The sequence below is a fragment of the Ambystoma mexicanum genome, chromosome 1p (genome assembly GCF_040938575.1).
Source record: "Ambystoma mexicanum isolate Mex_15411 chromosome 1p, UKY_AmexF1_1, whole genome shotgun sequence".
In the NCBI taxonomy this organism is placed as follows: Eukaryota; Metazoa; Chordata; class Amphibia; order Caudata; family Ambystomatidae; genus Ambystoma; species Ambystoma mexicanum.
Genome location: NC_090921.1, coordinates 1,354,816,785 through 1,354,831,894, shown reverse-complemented (window position 1 = coordinate 1,354,831,894; position 15,110 = coordinate 1,354,816,785). Strand labels below are relative to the sequence as shown.

The following is a 15,110-nucleotide window of genomic DNA, read 5'->3' as shown; positions in this document are numbered from 1 at the left end:
CAAGAACCAATACAAATGTTTTCCCTGGAACATGCAGTACCAAAATGAGACATGTCATCTTTAGTTGTTTGTTATCTTTCATCAGGTTATATAGTGCAGTGTTGAAGTGTCCGGCCTGCAAACCTGACAACAGCAATTCAAGCTCGGCTTTAATTCATAAATTCAAGGAAGACTTTCAATGTTTCTCATTTTAGCTGGGGAGACAGCGTCCACGCTCTGAAAAAAGTGGGTGGACTCTGTCCACCCGCGTGTACCCTCGATGTTTGCCCTGTATATAACAGGCGAATTTAAGGGGAGAATTATGGAATGGGAAAGGGGAAGGCTCGGGGGGGGGGGGGGAGGTGAGATGTACGGATCTTCAGCCTAGAAAGTGAAGCAGTACATAGTTATGACAAGTTGAACACTGAATGACATGGCGACTGATACCCCCCCTCAGTCTGATAGGCAGATGCTGTGTGATGGTGTTACACTCTGCCAGTTGCCTTCACTGGTGGTTCACCTAAGGGTTGTACCGGCAAAAGTGCAGGACTCAGTCAAGTAGCTGTCAGGTCAGTGGATTGGTCTGAGTGCAGTCAAAGTATTCACCTACCAGTCAGGCCGGTGTATAGACAGACTAACGAACGTGTTGCATGCTCTGTCCCGGAGCCTGCCTTAGAATCACATAAATTACTTGCCACTGTAAAATGCAGTAGGATCTGTCACTGAAATCTGTAGGCGGTAGGACTGCTTAAAAAGCAGTAGCCTACTGCCTAAATCTGTAGAGTTAGCAAGTATGCGTAGGAGGGTCATACATTACACGACAGACCCGGACTGCCGAGAAAACAGATGAGAAGACATGAGGGGAAACAAAAACTGCACAGGTGAGTCAGAGGGTATTGTACATTCATTGATCTCAAAGCTCTTGAGTGAGAAGGTCTCTGCTTCTCCGGCCTCGTGCGCAGCCACTTCTTAATGTCTTACTTCTGCCACAAACCCCTTCGTATAATGCGTCGGCTTGGGGATATCCCTGCCTGCTCTGCTGATGACTGATAGCGTGGCGACCGTGAAGCTTTGATGCATACATTACATCCGCGCAGCGCGAGGAAATGCCAGAAGAGCGTCCTCAGTGCACGGGCTCGTTCATACCCGTGACAGGACGTCTGATGACGCTACACGCGCGTGCGAGTCTCCGCCGGCGGAATTACGAGCGCTGCACGTGCGGGTTCACGGAGGTGCCTGGCGGGCTGATGCCTTCATCCCCTCGTCTAAAGCTGATTAATTCCTCAGAAAGCTGCTCTGCCACCGAACGGGAAAGCACATCAGTGGCTCGATGCTATACAAAATGTCCTGGCTCAGAGAAGGCGCACGAGGGGGTAGCTGGGCAGACAGGGGCAGACCGAAGGTGAAGGCACGGGGGTAATGCCCGCAATAGCCGTGACTCCATCACAAGGTCATTTGTTCACCTACATTTAGATTAACGGATCCTTCCCAAATTGTGAAAGGGAACAAACCGACCGGTAAAAGAGATGTACGCCCCTGAGTCATCATGAGGTACTTTTAGGCTTCTCTCAGTATTGTTTTTAAATGTATTTATTTAGTTTAATCATAACCAATAAGGATTTTTCAATAACATTATAGAAACATAAGAAAATAAATAAACGAAAAAGAAGAATAAAGCACATATTAAACAGAAAATAAAGTATAGGACATCAAGTTATATCTTTAATAATGTTAGCACAGACTTAATTGACACCCACTGTTTGGTCAAGTGATACATTAGTCCAGAGTCATTGCCGTGGAAAAATGCCTCCCATGTGTTCCTTAGACATAATACATAAATCAGGTTTACTGTTGGCCAGGGCCATCTGCCCGTGAGAACACTCTAGTTTTAACGTTTCATGCTCGAGTGCAACACATAGGGGGTAAGTCCAGTTCCATCTATGCACATTACCATCTAGGACCAAGTACTTCATAAGTGTCAACAATATTGAATGTCATCCTTCTCTAATTATTGAAATGAGTATCTGTTGCAAGGAGATATCTGCATAGGAAAGATATATTTTGAGTGAGGCCCTGATCCTGTGTCCTGCATTTAATGTTGAACATCTGAGTCACAGAAAGTAAGAAGGGACTCCTTACGGGTGTGGCGTTACTTGGAAAAATATGCTGTAACGGTATTAATGCCTGTTTTTTTTTTAAGTCTGCCTCTTTTGAGTTTTAAACCCCATAAACGTGTTAATCTTTTAGCATATGGTGGGAGGTAGAAAATGGTGGTATTACAGGCTGCGTTATTACCACCTGTGCTAATTCCTCCTTTCCCCAATGTAGTGATATGGGACTTCAGAATGGGAAATAACCAAAACTCATAATTAGGCAGACATTTACCTGTTACTAAGGGGGTAATGATAATTCCATTTGGTGGGAGTACATCCAGTAGTACTGCCAACGTCGAAACAATGCCCTTAAACTCATTGGGCGACTGGGCACTGTAGGACAAGATGTGGTAAAAGCTACCACCAGAGTGATAGTCCCAAAAAAAGAGTGAGGCTATAATTCGCATATGAAATGCACAACAACACAGCAAGTGATGCCTGAGGACATAGAGTCGCAGTAAACAGACCTGCACTTGACTGGCAGTGGAAGCAGTTACCTCTTCTATGTTATGTTACAAGGTGTCTATACTGTGTCAAATCACCACTGCAGTGGTCTCAGAGTGCCTGGCTTGTAGGAGATTGGCTATTTTATGTCATTTTTAATTCTACTTCTTAATTTTCCTTTGCAAATAATGAGAGGTGTTAACCAAGAACAGGCTGAATAGCTTGCAGCTAACATCGGTTCCCTTTAAACATTCTTGCTTCTGAAAGGCTGAACGACTCGCTCCAAAAGAGCCTGTTGTAAAATCGCCATCTTGCATTTAATCTTTGACTTGGTCCTGCAGCTTGTGGTTGTACATTATAAGATTAAATCTGCGTTCTACATAACAAATATGTTTTCTTACAGGCTAACATAATGGAAATAGAATACAACGCTTTGAGCAACGGATTTTATGCAGTTTTTCTTTTCTTATACAGAGGTAAATATTGATCAGCCAAATGTGGGCAGTGTGGGGATTTGGTTTTAAGGTGCATTTTTTCAGATAAATGCTGCTCAAAAACATATAGTGACAAGACGATGCATTCCACCATGCAACCCCGATGCGATGCTCGGCGCCACAGGCTGACAGCTCAATAGTACATAAACTCCTTGCTCACTTGGTTAGCTTAAAGGGGACTGAGGTCCCTATCGAAGAATACTAAGGGGGCGTGGTCCACTCGCATTTATCCTCGACTTGTGCCCTGCATCTCACAATGCCTTTAGGGTGGAAATGTCGCCAGAAGGACAGCAGAGATGTCCCAAAGGGAGACATCTGCTGCAAGACAGGCCTGGGTCGAGGAGAGCACCTGGGCGAGCCATGCCACATGCATCATAGATGACCGGGCGAGCCATGCCACATGCATCATAGCTGACCAGGCGATCCATGCCACATGCATCATAGCTGACCAGGCGAGCCATGCCACATGCATCATAGCTGACCAAGAGCTTCAGGGGGACTCTTTGGTTTTTAGCACAGAAACATAATTTTGTCAACATTTAAAAATGGTGCTTTTTTTTCCTCCGGTGTGTTGCACGGGTGACATTTGAATACATTTGTAAGGAATAAAGCTTCACGCTCAATTTTTGTGTCTTGTTTGAGTAAGGTGTGCAAATTATAATTTGAACACTTCTTGATCTGTCTTCAGGACTGCGTGCGTCAGATTAATGACAGGGCACCAGACATAGGTGCAGGTTGCTTACTTCTCTGTGATTCCAATTTGGGTGTTGGGGAGCGTCCTTGATTTTCTCAGAACATGACAGTGGACTGCACAGCCTGTTCCAGAGGGCAAAGGCGAGGGATCCATGCTCTTGGCTCAATTGGAGCCAAGGAGTGCTCATATAGCTTAGAACAATTCTACTAACCATGTCCTGCACTTTTCCTTGCACTTGCCACCAGCTGGCCCTATTATTTATCTTGTATTCTACTAACCATGTACAGCACTTTCCCCCTCTCCCTTCCCCTTGCACTTTTTCCCAGTCCCCTCTATCCTTGCACTTGCGCGATCTGAATGACACCTGGCCTAGTAGGATCGTTGTCTGCCTCCCCTTGTTCCCCCCACCGCCTCGTCGCGCCTTGAAACACTTGTGTATAGGCGCGTCACAAATGCCATATCATATCATATCATAACAATGCTTTAAGTGGCATGCAAAATTGAGGGGGACTCTTACTAGCCTAAAGGGGGCATGGCCTAATGGGTGGCATGCAGCTTAGGTAAGTGCCAACGCCCGGCTTGCATCACGTTGCACTGGTCATCTCCCTCTCACTCGGGGTGTGAGGGTGATGATCCCTGCATCTCTTAGAGGGATGCAAGAAGAGGGTCGGCATCACAACTAAGGAAGAAAACGCGAGGTCGCAAGAGGCCAACTTCTTTTTTTGTAAACCCTGAAGCAAAGACCTTGGCAGCTACTACCTCGCCTTTTCTTCCTTAATTGTTGTGCCAACCCCTGCCAGGCAGTCCTTTGCTGCGATCATCACCCTCCAACGCGAGCTGCAACGGTGATGATCCCTGGATCCCTTAGTTAACGGGAAGAGGTCATCACCAAAATGAAGGAACAGAAGGCAGGGCTGCTAGAAGCCAAGGACCTTTTTTTCTAAAGCCTGAAGCTCTCGCTTATGGCTTTGGCTTGTAGCGTCCTGATGGGCTGGGGCTGCTACTGTAGGTAGCCCAGGCAGCGTCTTCCTCAAAAACACTTTTCAGGGACTGCCAGTGCTGCGCACCTGCTTTCCCCGGCCCACTTAAAACCCTGACTTGGCACATAAAACGTTTGAATCTCATGCACTATGGCTGTCAGTTCTATGATTCACTTTTGTAATGAGGCCAATATTTTGGACCGTAATGCAACAAAAAAGAATATAATTATATATACCATACTATTTTCATCCATCAAATTACTCTTAGTTTTGAGTATTCAATCCCTATTGTTCCACCGTGCTGTTTTTGAACTTCTGAATTCTGTTTCTTTGTGATTATCCAAATCCATTCTCTTTTCTATTTGATCAGAAATTGTTGTATTTCTGACATCCAATAATTCCAAAGCAAATACATTTTAAATTATGAGAAAAAATGCACTTGTGCCTGCACTTCTTTGCGCCAATTACGATGAGTAACAAAATCACAAAAAGCTGTTATTTTTGAAGAATATATTTTTTTTGTTTATATTTGTCTCTTATCCCCTCTTGGATGACACATGTTTCGGCGTATATCCTGCGCCTTTTTCAAATCCGGGCTATTTATGTACATAGAAAAGAAAACAGAACAAAATGCAATAATAAATATAATTCATGTATATCACCTTGCTTGGTTATTTGATACATTGTAAAAGAGGTGACTTCATTTGTGTTTTAAATCATATACCCACAATTTCCAAAATACTATTGACACCTACACATTACACCTCGTGCATTTTACTATATGTGAATCAACTAAACATCTATGTCTATGTTGTAGAACTGGGGAGGCAGGGTGGGGATTTGAGGTTCTCACGTCCTTTGTAACTTGCTATGATATTTAAGTTATTAGGAGATATAACTGTACATCCTCCTCTTTAGTGAGCGCCAACAAATAACATCATTTTAGTTACTCAATGATACCGTGTTGTGCCATCTCTTACCCTTTCATATGGTGTTGCAGTTCCCCCACTGGCAAATGGCTTTCTTTTCTTATCAAGTAACTTGAAATTTATGGGTTCAATCCCACCTGTGCAAATAGTATACACATGACATTATCAGTATCAGATCCCTTCTTAAAAAATTAAAAATTAAAAAACTAAAAATTGCAAAATAAAAGGCATTTGCATAGTAGGCTAGAATTCGTGTGTGTTTTAAAGTAGTAATAAACGCATACTGATAATGTCATATGTATACTCTTTGCACAGGTGGGATTGAACCCATGAATTTCAAGTTACTTGATAAGAAAGCTATTTACCAGTGACACAATCACTCTCATATCACACACACATGCACGCATGCATCAAAGCAGTCCTGACATCCAGACACAATGTACAGGCAGAATGTGACACAATGATCAAACTGTATATTGCAAGCCCGTTGGATGACACAGAGTTGATTAAATGCATGCCCATTTCATCCTCACAGGCACCTCCTCTGGCAGTGACCATGGCTGACCCTCAACATCATAGCCACCCACGCAGAGGAAGAGGACCACACCCCGTGCCACCACACCCCAGACAACGTCAGCTGCAGCAGCGCAGCCCATGGGTTCTGTCAATGCAACCGACAGCCACTGAGGCCCATGCACCTACCCCTGTCATGCAATGCAGACAGCATCCACTGAGGCCCAGCCACCTACCTCTGCCATATAGCCAAGACGCCACTGGCCACCCAACAACAGCCATTTACATATCCGGGAACATCTACAGATGATGATGCCTTGCATGAAGCTGGAGACAGCACAGAGGGGTCACCAGACCACACGCTATACCATCGGCCAGCCTTAAGATCTCTGACCTACACAGCCCTCCTCAACAACCGATGCCCAACATACGGGACATGGATGCACGCATCTGCTGGATCAAGCAGAGGCACAATGAGCTAGCCGACCTGGTGAGGCAGTAGCTCACGGAGTCCTGCAATCTGCTTATTTTTTAGATATAATTCCAAGGCACAAACCCGATGAGGGGTAGGGAAGAATTAGATAGACGCAAAACACAATGTTAAACACAAATGGAATTGTTGAGTAGAAGTTCTTCCTACATCCCTACCCAAAATGATGATAAATTGACCCCTCAAAAAGAATTATCAGATCTTTTTATTCTCTTGAAATAAAGCATTTTGTAAGAACACCCCTCAATCTGACAGGACCACTCTTCAATACGTGTAATTTAGTTGCCCAAGTACTTACTGGCTGCATGTTCAGAACACTGTTTTAAAATAATATATGAATACATTTTAAAATGTTTAAGACCCATCAAAACGTCTTTCATGGAACGCCAAACTGTTGCATCATTAAGTGAAGATGAGACCTTTATCATCAAAAATGCAACTAATGGAGATCATTTAGTAGTTATGGACTATTCTGCATAGGACAGTCAAAAGAGGAGGCAATTACCTAATTATCTGACACAGACTCCTCTCAAGCACTCAACCATACTCCCATTGAACAAATCACTAAACCTATAGAGACAGTGAAACGTGTGGTTTTACAGTATGATTACATCTCGGAGCCTACTTTATCTATTTTGCATATGCATTTTTCAGTGACATCTGATCTGTACTATTTGTCAAATATTAATACATGACTCAATAATCCTACTGGCTGCCCCATTCTTTCACAGTGTGGAGCCATGTTGGAACCCATTGATAACTACATTGACCTTTTTCTTCTTCCAAATGTTGTTGACCACAGAGGAACATGAAAACATTGAATTTTATACACATACTGGAAAATCATCCTGGCTTTAATTAATTCACAATGATTGCCACATTAGATGCCTCTAGTTTATAAATTAACATTCCTCATGGAGAGGGGATATAAACTCTGAGGAAAGCTTTTTATTTGAAGAATCTATTACATGATATTGTTGTCCTTGGCACTTTCTGAAAATAATTTTAGTTACACCACAACCTATTACAAAGTGCTATGTGGAAAATCAATGGGGCAAAACCTGCCCCTGTTTATGCCAACGTTTTTATGTAAGATTTCCAGGAAATATTCTTCTTCAACACTGCAGAATGAAAATAGGTTGAACTCTGTAGCATGTTACATGTCTGACGTTTTCAAAATTTGACAGTCAAACATAATGTAATTGAAGAGTCTTTTCACTTATTTAAATTCAGTACATCGTATCATTACATTTATAACAAGTATTGAAATGGGAGGGGTTTCTTTTCTGGACACAGCTGTGAATATCACACAGAATTGACCTTACATAAAAAATGAACTGATTGTAGTGCTTTGTGGCTTGCAAATTCATGTCATTCACATCCATTGATGAATGCCCTGTCTGCAATTTTCTCAGTTGCTTTGGATTAAGAGGGTAGTCCCTGATCAATTGTCCCTTAGATCATTGGCAGCTACACTGCTTGTATAGTTCCATGGCCTGCAATGCCAAGAAGAGATACTTTCAAGGGAATTCCTTTGAATTCAGTACATTACAATTGAGCAAGCTCTTTCTCCAAAAATTACACATGAAATTCTGCCCTGTGTTCAATGTATTTCGACCTACGGTTCCTTCAGACATTCTATCAAATCCATTGTGACTATGTATTGTACTATTTTGAGGGCAGATCCTGAAATTGGCCCAATTATCTTGTATTGGGCAATGTTTGAACACAAACATTTGCCTATCCCTCCAGATACTTCGATGTGAGCCAACATTTTGCAAGCAAAACCTCGCAATGTGATTTTGAGCCGGGCTACGTTTGTTACTTTTCCATGTCTCAACTGTAGTTGTTGCCATAACATCATTAAACTTGACTACATCACCCATTCTAATACTGGACAAAAACACTTTGTAATTTTATATAGCACGTATGAATGACTTTTGCGGTTTATTGTTTATTGTCTGAAGTGTTTATGTGGTCAAATGTATGTAGGACAGACTACATCTAGAATTCAGGAAAGGCTCATTGAAGATGGTTCAGATACAAGGAATAAGAATACCCGATTCACTGCCATGCCACTTTGTTGAGCGAAGGCACACTGTGAACTAGCTTCAGTTTCAGGGTTTGCAGCAGGTTTTACCACACCCACGACATGGTGACAGATCTATACAATTATGCCAATGTGAGACCTACTGTATTTACCATCTCCAGACATGTTTTCTTGTTGGTTTGAATGAGGACATTGAATAGAATGTTTGTCTTTTGATCTCACTTCTTTATGGAAGAATTAATGAAAAACTGCTCTTTTTGATTTTATGGAGAATTAGTATATTGCATTTTCTTGTGTTTTCAGATAATTGTTTGCTTTGGTTTTGATGTTTTTTTTATAATATATATTTTTATAAAATGTCTATAATTTAGTTTTATCATGTAGAGAGTTGTATTCATTTACATTGTATTGGTTGATTAATTTATATGGGTATTTTGTAGTGCATTTTTCTTGTATTGGACTTTTTTTTCCCACAGTGTACATCGTTCTCAGGCTATGTTTAGACACATTTGGTAGTTGTTTTTTAACATATGTGTTTTTCATTGTAATATTTTTTTTGTATCACATATTCATAGTCCTATGTACAGATATGCTTCTTTCGAATTCAGGTAGGTTGAGCACTTTTTTCAAAGTTTTGTTGGGTGGACACATCCACCAACTCTGTGGAGTGGAGATGCTACTGCATATGTTATGCTGCTAAGTGGCATCAGTGGCCATGCATGCACCGTCAAAGTTCTTATAGTCAGCATGTTGGATATGGGCTGAGGATTCCTCACCTGAGGATGTCCATGGCACGCCAAAACTACACTGTCTTTTCAGTAATTTAATCTCTGTATTCATTGATGTGCAGGCTGCAAGAACAGTCCAATGATGTTTTATTCAGGTCTTCATTTTGTACTGTAGGGTAGATTTATTTGGTATTTTTCTTTTCTTTTCTCCATTTAGACCATTTGCTAAAGTGGAATTTAGTCCCCAAAACATGTCATAGGGGTGAAGACGCTACCTCTTTTGTTGTGGACAATAAATGGTTACATTTTGTAGAGAATGATTAAATAAATAGAATAAATCAAACTTAATTAAAGTCTTTTTGGACATTTTGCAGTAGAAATGTGGGCGCAAGTAACAGGAACAAGAATTGTATTCCTGATTTCATGATATGGATTGACAGCTTTTCTCAAAGGTGGTAAAAAAGTGCAACTCTCTTATATTGGAGTGTGGCCAACTTTTGATTGTAGCCTGGGCCGGTGCCTTCCCATATCCCATATCCTAAAAATATCGTTCTTGTATTGTATCAGAAATGCACAATGTTCAACAAAGCCATGGAAGTCTATTCAGATTTTGTTTGTGCTGAAAGGCCCCTAAATAGGTTGGCCAGCAAACCATGTTCTCCCATAATGGTCCCATATTTGTTATGTACAATTTGTTTTTGAAGAGTGACACAGATTCTCAAAAAGTAGTCCAAATTAAAATAGCGCCGAAAAATCACTAATTTCATTTGCGCTATTTTTAGAAATGCACAGGTCACCTTATACTTAAAGGTGACTTGCACAGTTCAGGTGGGACTGGGCAGTAGCACAAATATGTGCTGTCCATCTTTGAGGAATTCGACCATCTGCACAGTGGGTGTGCGCTTGCCTGGGTTTTTTTTGAAATTTTAAATGAAATTGAATGATGGTAGATCAACTTCCGGAAAATGTGTGGGGCTAATCTGCACACATGTTCCTATGCTCACTGCAGGACATACACATAGATCTGTGTACTCTGGGTGGACACAAACTACAGGGGCAGTCCCCTCTGTCATATTTAGTTGGCATATGACAGCAAAGAGTACACCATGTAATCTCAGAAGGGGAAGGGAAAAACCTTCCTCCTGTCATGGTAAGCCTAATTAACTATCATAGACTCCATGATCTGCCCTGTCCTTTTGTTGAGCCATGCTGACTGGTGGTAGTGATTAACATAGTTGGCATACTAATAGAGTATACTTCAAACAGACCCACATGGGGCCTGGCTGCAGAGGTTAACAAAGGAGACAGGAAACCCAAACAACCTTTGATATGCACTGTCAACTTGAAGCCATCTCCCGCCCTTAGTATTAATGGACAGTCAAAGGTCATGTTTACAGTAGTCATCCCTGGAGGGGGTCCCCATTCAGAAGGAACAAGTATGTGGATTGATGGAGACACAAACTCTGTTCTCGCTGCAGAACTGTAGCTTTAATCAGGAACAACAGATAGCTCCATTAACTAGAGAGACCCTTTGATCCACAACAGACAGGACGATGGGTGGGACTTAGTATTACATGTTTCACCCCTTTATCTTTTCTGTTGCAATGCACTCTGGTTATGACCTCATGCATTCAGGACATTGTTGGTGGGTGCCCAGGATTGGTTCATTAAGGTAGGCTTAGCCTACACCAATCACTGTAGCCCATTTGGCTTTAAAAGAGGGCTGATCATCTGAAGAATGTGCAGGGAGGTGGAAGTCAAACTCAGCATTGGACCCTGGCTGAAGGTACAGTCTGCCTTACTTCTTCCGCCAGTGAAGGAAGGCCAGGACATCCTAGAGGGAAGCAAGAACCCTCCCGTAAACATCATCCAGGGAACAGAGGGAAATACTGAATCCAGAATACCCCCCAGCAGCTCCAGAACCAGTACCCAGCCAGCACACTGCATGCCCTGCTAGGCTCTGCAGCATGCTTCCTAGGTGGGAATTGCCAGAGAGCCTTGGAACCAAACCAAGGACAAGGTAGCCGCCTGCAACCAGGGATGTTATTTACAGGTCGCCAAACCAGGTCTGGTGGGACCCCAACCCAGTCCTCACCCATCAGAGTGAAGGCTGGGCAGGGGAGGTGCTCCGTAGGGGTTGGCTCTGGAGCTGACCGTGACATGCGGCACATGTAACATGCCACGTTCAGCTCCAACCCCTTCTCCCTCTGCTTCCTCGCAGCTCACATACAGGAACCAGGGAGCTCTCGCAGCTTCCTGGGTCCTGCTTGTGAGCAGCACAGAGGAGCCGAGGGTGGCCTGGAAGCATGGACTGAGCTGCAATAAAAAGGTAAGAAGGCTTTTAAAAATGAATATGATGTGTATTTTGCATGCGTGAAGTGCATGTCAGATGTATCTATGTGAATGGAGGGTGAATGAGAAGTAATGTGATGTGTGTTTCTGAATGCTCTGGGTGGGTGGGTGTGTGTGTGTGCCTGTGTAGAAAATATAAACGTGAGTGAGTGAGTGGTGGGTGAATGAGTATGAATGTGATGGATGTAAGGGAAGCGGCTGGTGGGTGAATGAGTAAGAATGTGATGGTGTGTTTTTGAATGTTCTGGGTGGGTGGGTGTGTGCCTGTGTAGAGAATGTAATAAGTGGATGTAAGAGAAGGTGTGAGTGAGTGAGTGGCTGGTGGGCGAATGAGTATGAATGTGGTAGTGTGTGTTTGAATGTTCTGAGTGGGTGGGTGCATGTGTGACTGTGTGATGAATGCAGTGAGAATGAAAGTGAGAGGGGATGTATGGGTGAGTGACCGGTCAGTGAAAGGGGATGCATGTGTGTGTAAGGCCCTTGGAGACTGCAGATCACTAGAGCTTTTTTTGCCACATCCTTTATTGACTTTGCATGTTTACTTGTATTTTTGGGCAAAGCCAAGTTCATATGTGTCACTACCTGGCTAGACTGGCATTTTGCTGCAGTCAGTATAGTAATTGCTTACTGTGGCATGGCATTTATTACTCATCATCTTTAAAAAATCAAGCATGATAAGTAGTGGAACCTCGCTAGACTGATGTTTTGGTGTAGCAGCCTGTATATATTTCACTGTAGCATGACTTTGGGCCTCATTCCGAGTGCAGCGGTAAGGGGTTAACGCCACCGGTAAGGATGCCGGTGCCGTTAACCCCTTACCGCCGCATTCTGAGGTCCTTTAGCGGGTCCCGCTAAGGGCGGCTGGTAAAACCAGGCGCCCTTAGCGGGAGCCGCTAAAGGACCAGGGAGCTAATAACGGGCCCCTTATTAACTGTTCCGTTATTAGCTCCCGCCCCATTCCCATTGAGCCCTATGGGGGCTTGAATGGGAATGGGGATGGCTTCCCTGAATGGGGAAATACCGGGTCCTCCAAGGTTGGAATGACCCGGTAAGTCCCCATTTAGGGAACCCGGACCCAAGTTTGGAGGCAGCCATGCCACAAATAGCTGCATGGCTACCTCCATACTCATAATGATGCCCTTTGTATTAGCTGAGCATCTATGATGAATCAAGCATAAGTGTTCTTATGGGTTTAGACTGGCTTACATTGGAACCAGTTTGGACAGTATTTCATGTTGTGATATGCCACTTTTAATGGTCAAACAAATGGGAGTATGTTCTTACATAGGAGTAGTGGCATATATTGGCAGAGTCAGTTTTGTGCCCAGTGCCAGTAATGATACTATAAAAAAAATCTTAAAGTGAACACGAGTATGGACTTATATGGGAATACTAATCCAAGCAACGTTGGTGCACACCAAATTTAGATAAACATACATTTAAAGTTCAAACTAAAAACTTCCACAAATTCTAGGTGCAGGGTAGGAACTATGATCCTGACACAAGATCACAACAACATACAAAGGGTAATGAAGATCCAAATGTAATATCTTCCCGTCCCCTGCACACTTTTTATACTGAAAGAAGCAGTCAAAATTAGAAGACACTCTTAATTCAGTAAGTACACAATTTTAAAGAAAGTCAGTGTTAAATTTCCAATAAAAATGGTTAGGTTTAATAAAATCAAGTTTTCAAAAGACAGTTATAAGGTCTGTGAGACAACGCCACGTTACTGATTGGGCGTTTTTGTTGTTACACGTATACATCCCACATTAACAAATGACCTTGAGCAAACCCACCACAGTATCTGGGTGTTTTATAAATCATCTACTGAGATTGACCACTTTGGAGTGGATTAGAGGGGACTACTGCAGGTTGGGTACATTGGATCATGTACAAATAGAACTTACCTATGAAACTACTGAGACTGTTATAACTGATGTTCTACACCATTACTCTCCACGTCACCTACATTATAGGATTGGATTTCCAGTTCCACCCCTAAAAAACTTCTATTCATCCACCATATGTTGTCCTGCTAAGGTAAGCCCTCTTTTTTGATGGGCTCTCCCTTCACTAAGGGGTTATTGACTCACGAGATTGGTGGAACAGATAGGGTTGCATGTCACCACAAAAGGCGAAATAGTACATGAGGATTTTTACCCACATTATGTGGTGGTCACATCCATCTGGTTCGAAGTGGTGTATGCTACTACTTAAATAACGTGGCAACTGGTTACTCACAATATTGTTTACCTATGGAGATGGATTCTCGTGTAGAGATTTGTATATTTACTAAGTAGAGAGTACACAAAATTCATTTAGTTTCATGTGTTATTTTCTTTTCCAGTCCGAATTGCTCATGGAGAAGAGGTTTTATACCTCGAAACGCGTAAGCTACCTTCGGACCTAATAACTGTCTTTTGAAAACTTGATGTTATGAATCCTAAGCATTTTTATTGAAAATGTAACACTTTCTTTCTTTAAAATTGTGTACTTACGGACTTAAGAGTCTGTCTTCAGAGTATATCTAACTTTGACTGTTTCTTTCAGTATAAAAAAGTGTGCAGGGGACGGGAGGATCCTACCTTTGGATCTTCATTACCCCTTATATGGGAATACTAGCATATGTTTGTGGAACCAGCATGGGAATCTATGGGCACAGCCAGCATGAATTTTTTTTTTTTATATACTGGCATATATTGCAGGGATCGACATGATAATGCATTGGGAAATGCCCTGTGCCCTTTTGGTGACTTGCATCTATTGTACAATGAATCTTAACCTCTGGCATTGCTATTGGCAAACATCCAGACCATCGTTCTTAACCTGCCAAGCTATTACAAAAGGGGAAAGACCATAGCACCCGACTGCACTGCTGACTGTTGTTACGCTGCAGTCACTAATGCCGTCCAGGATGCCGCGACCAGTGCTTCAGAACCGCCGACCAGCACTGAGACAACGATTCTGACACTGAGCTACCCTGTAGGCCAGTCTGCAACCGTCTGTCCAGCCTTGCTTGCTGAACTGCCTTCTGCCTTATACCTGCAGCTGTCTTGCGTCTTGAACTCTGTCACAGAAGATGCAAAGCGCCCTGAAACCACCTCGACCCTATCAAGCACCAATAACCCCTACAAGCACAAGGTACATTGTGGTTTAGTCTCCCTGCTCCTTCTCCGAAGGCACCCAGTGACATTTTACGACACATTGCTCCCTTTGCGTTGAAACCAAGTATCCTTGAACTATTATGTTAATGTTAAAGGTATTTGTAGAGGAGGAGCCAAGTACCCCCACCTCAACGGTT

At 42.7% G+C, this 15,110-nt stretch overlaps 1 long non-coding RNA gene across 1 annotated transcript; it reads left to right on the top strand.

Moving 5' to 3' along the window:
- The first annotated feature begins 1,183 nt into the window (after positions 1-1,183).
- Positions 1,184-9,760, top strand: LOC138454354 (uncharacterized). Its single transcript, XR_011261039.1, has 3 exons — positions 1,184-1,530; positions 2,980-3,052; positions 6,209-9,760. It is a non-coding gene; the product is annotated as an uncharacterized lncRNA (long non-coding RNA).
- Positions 9,761-15,110: the final 5,350 nt, after the last annotated feature.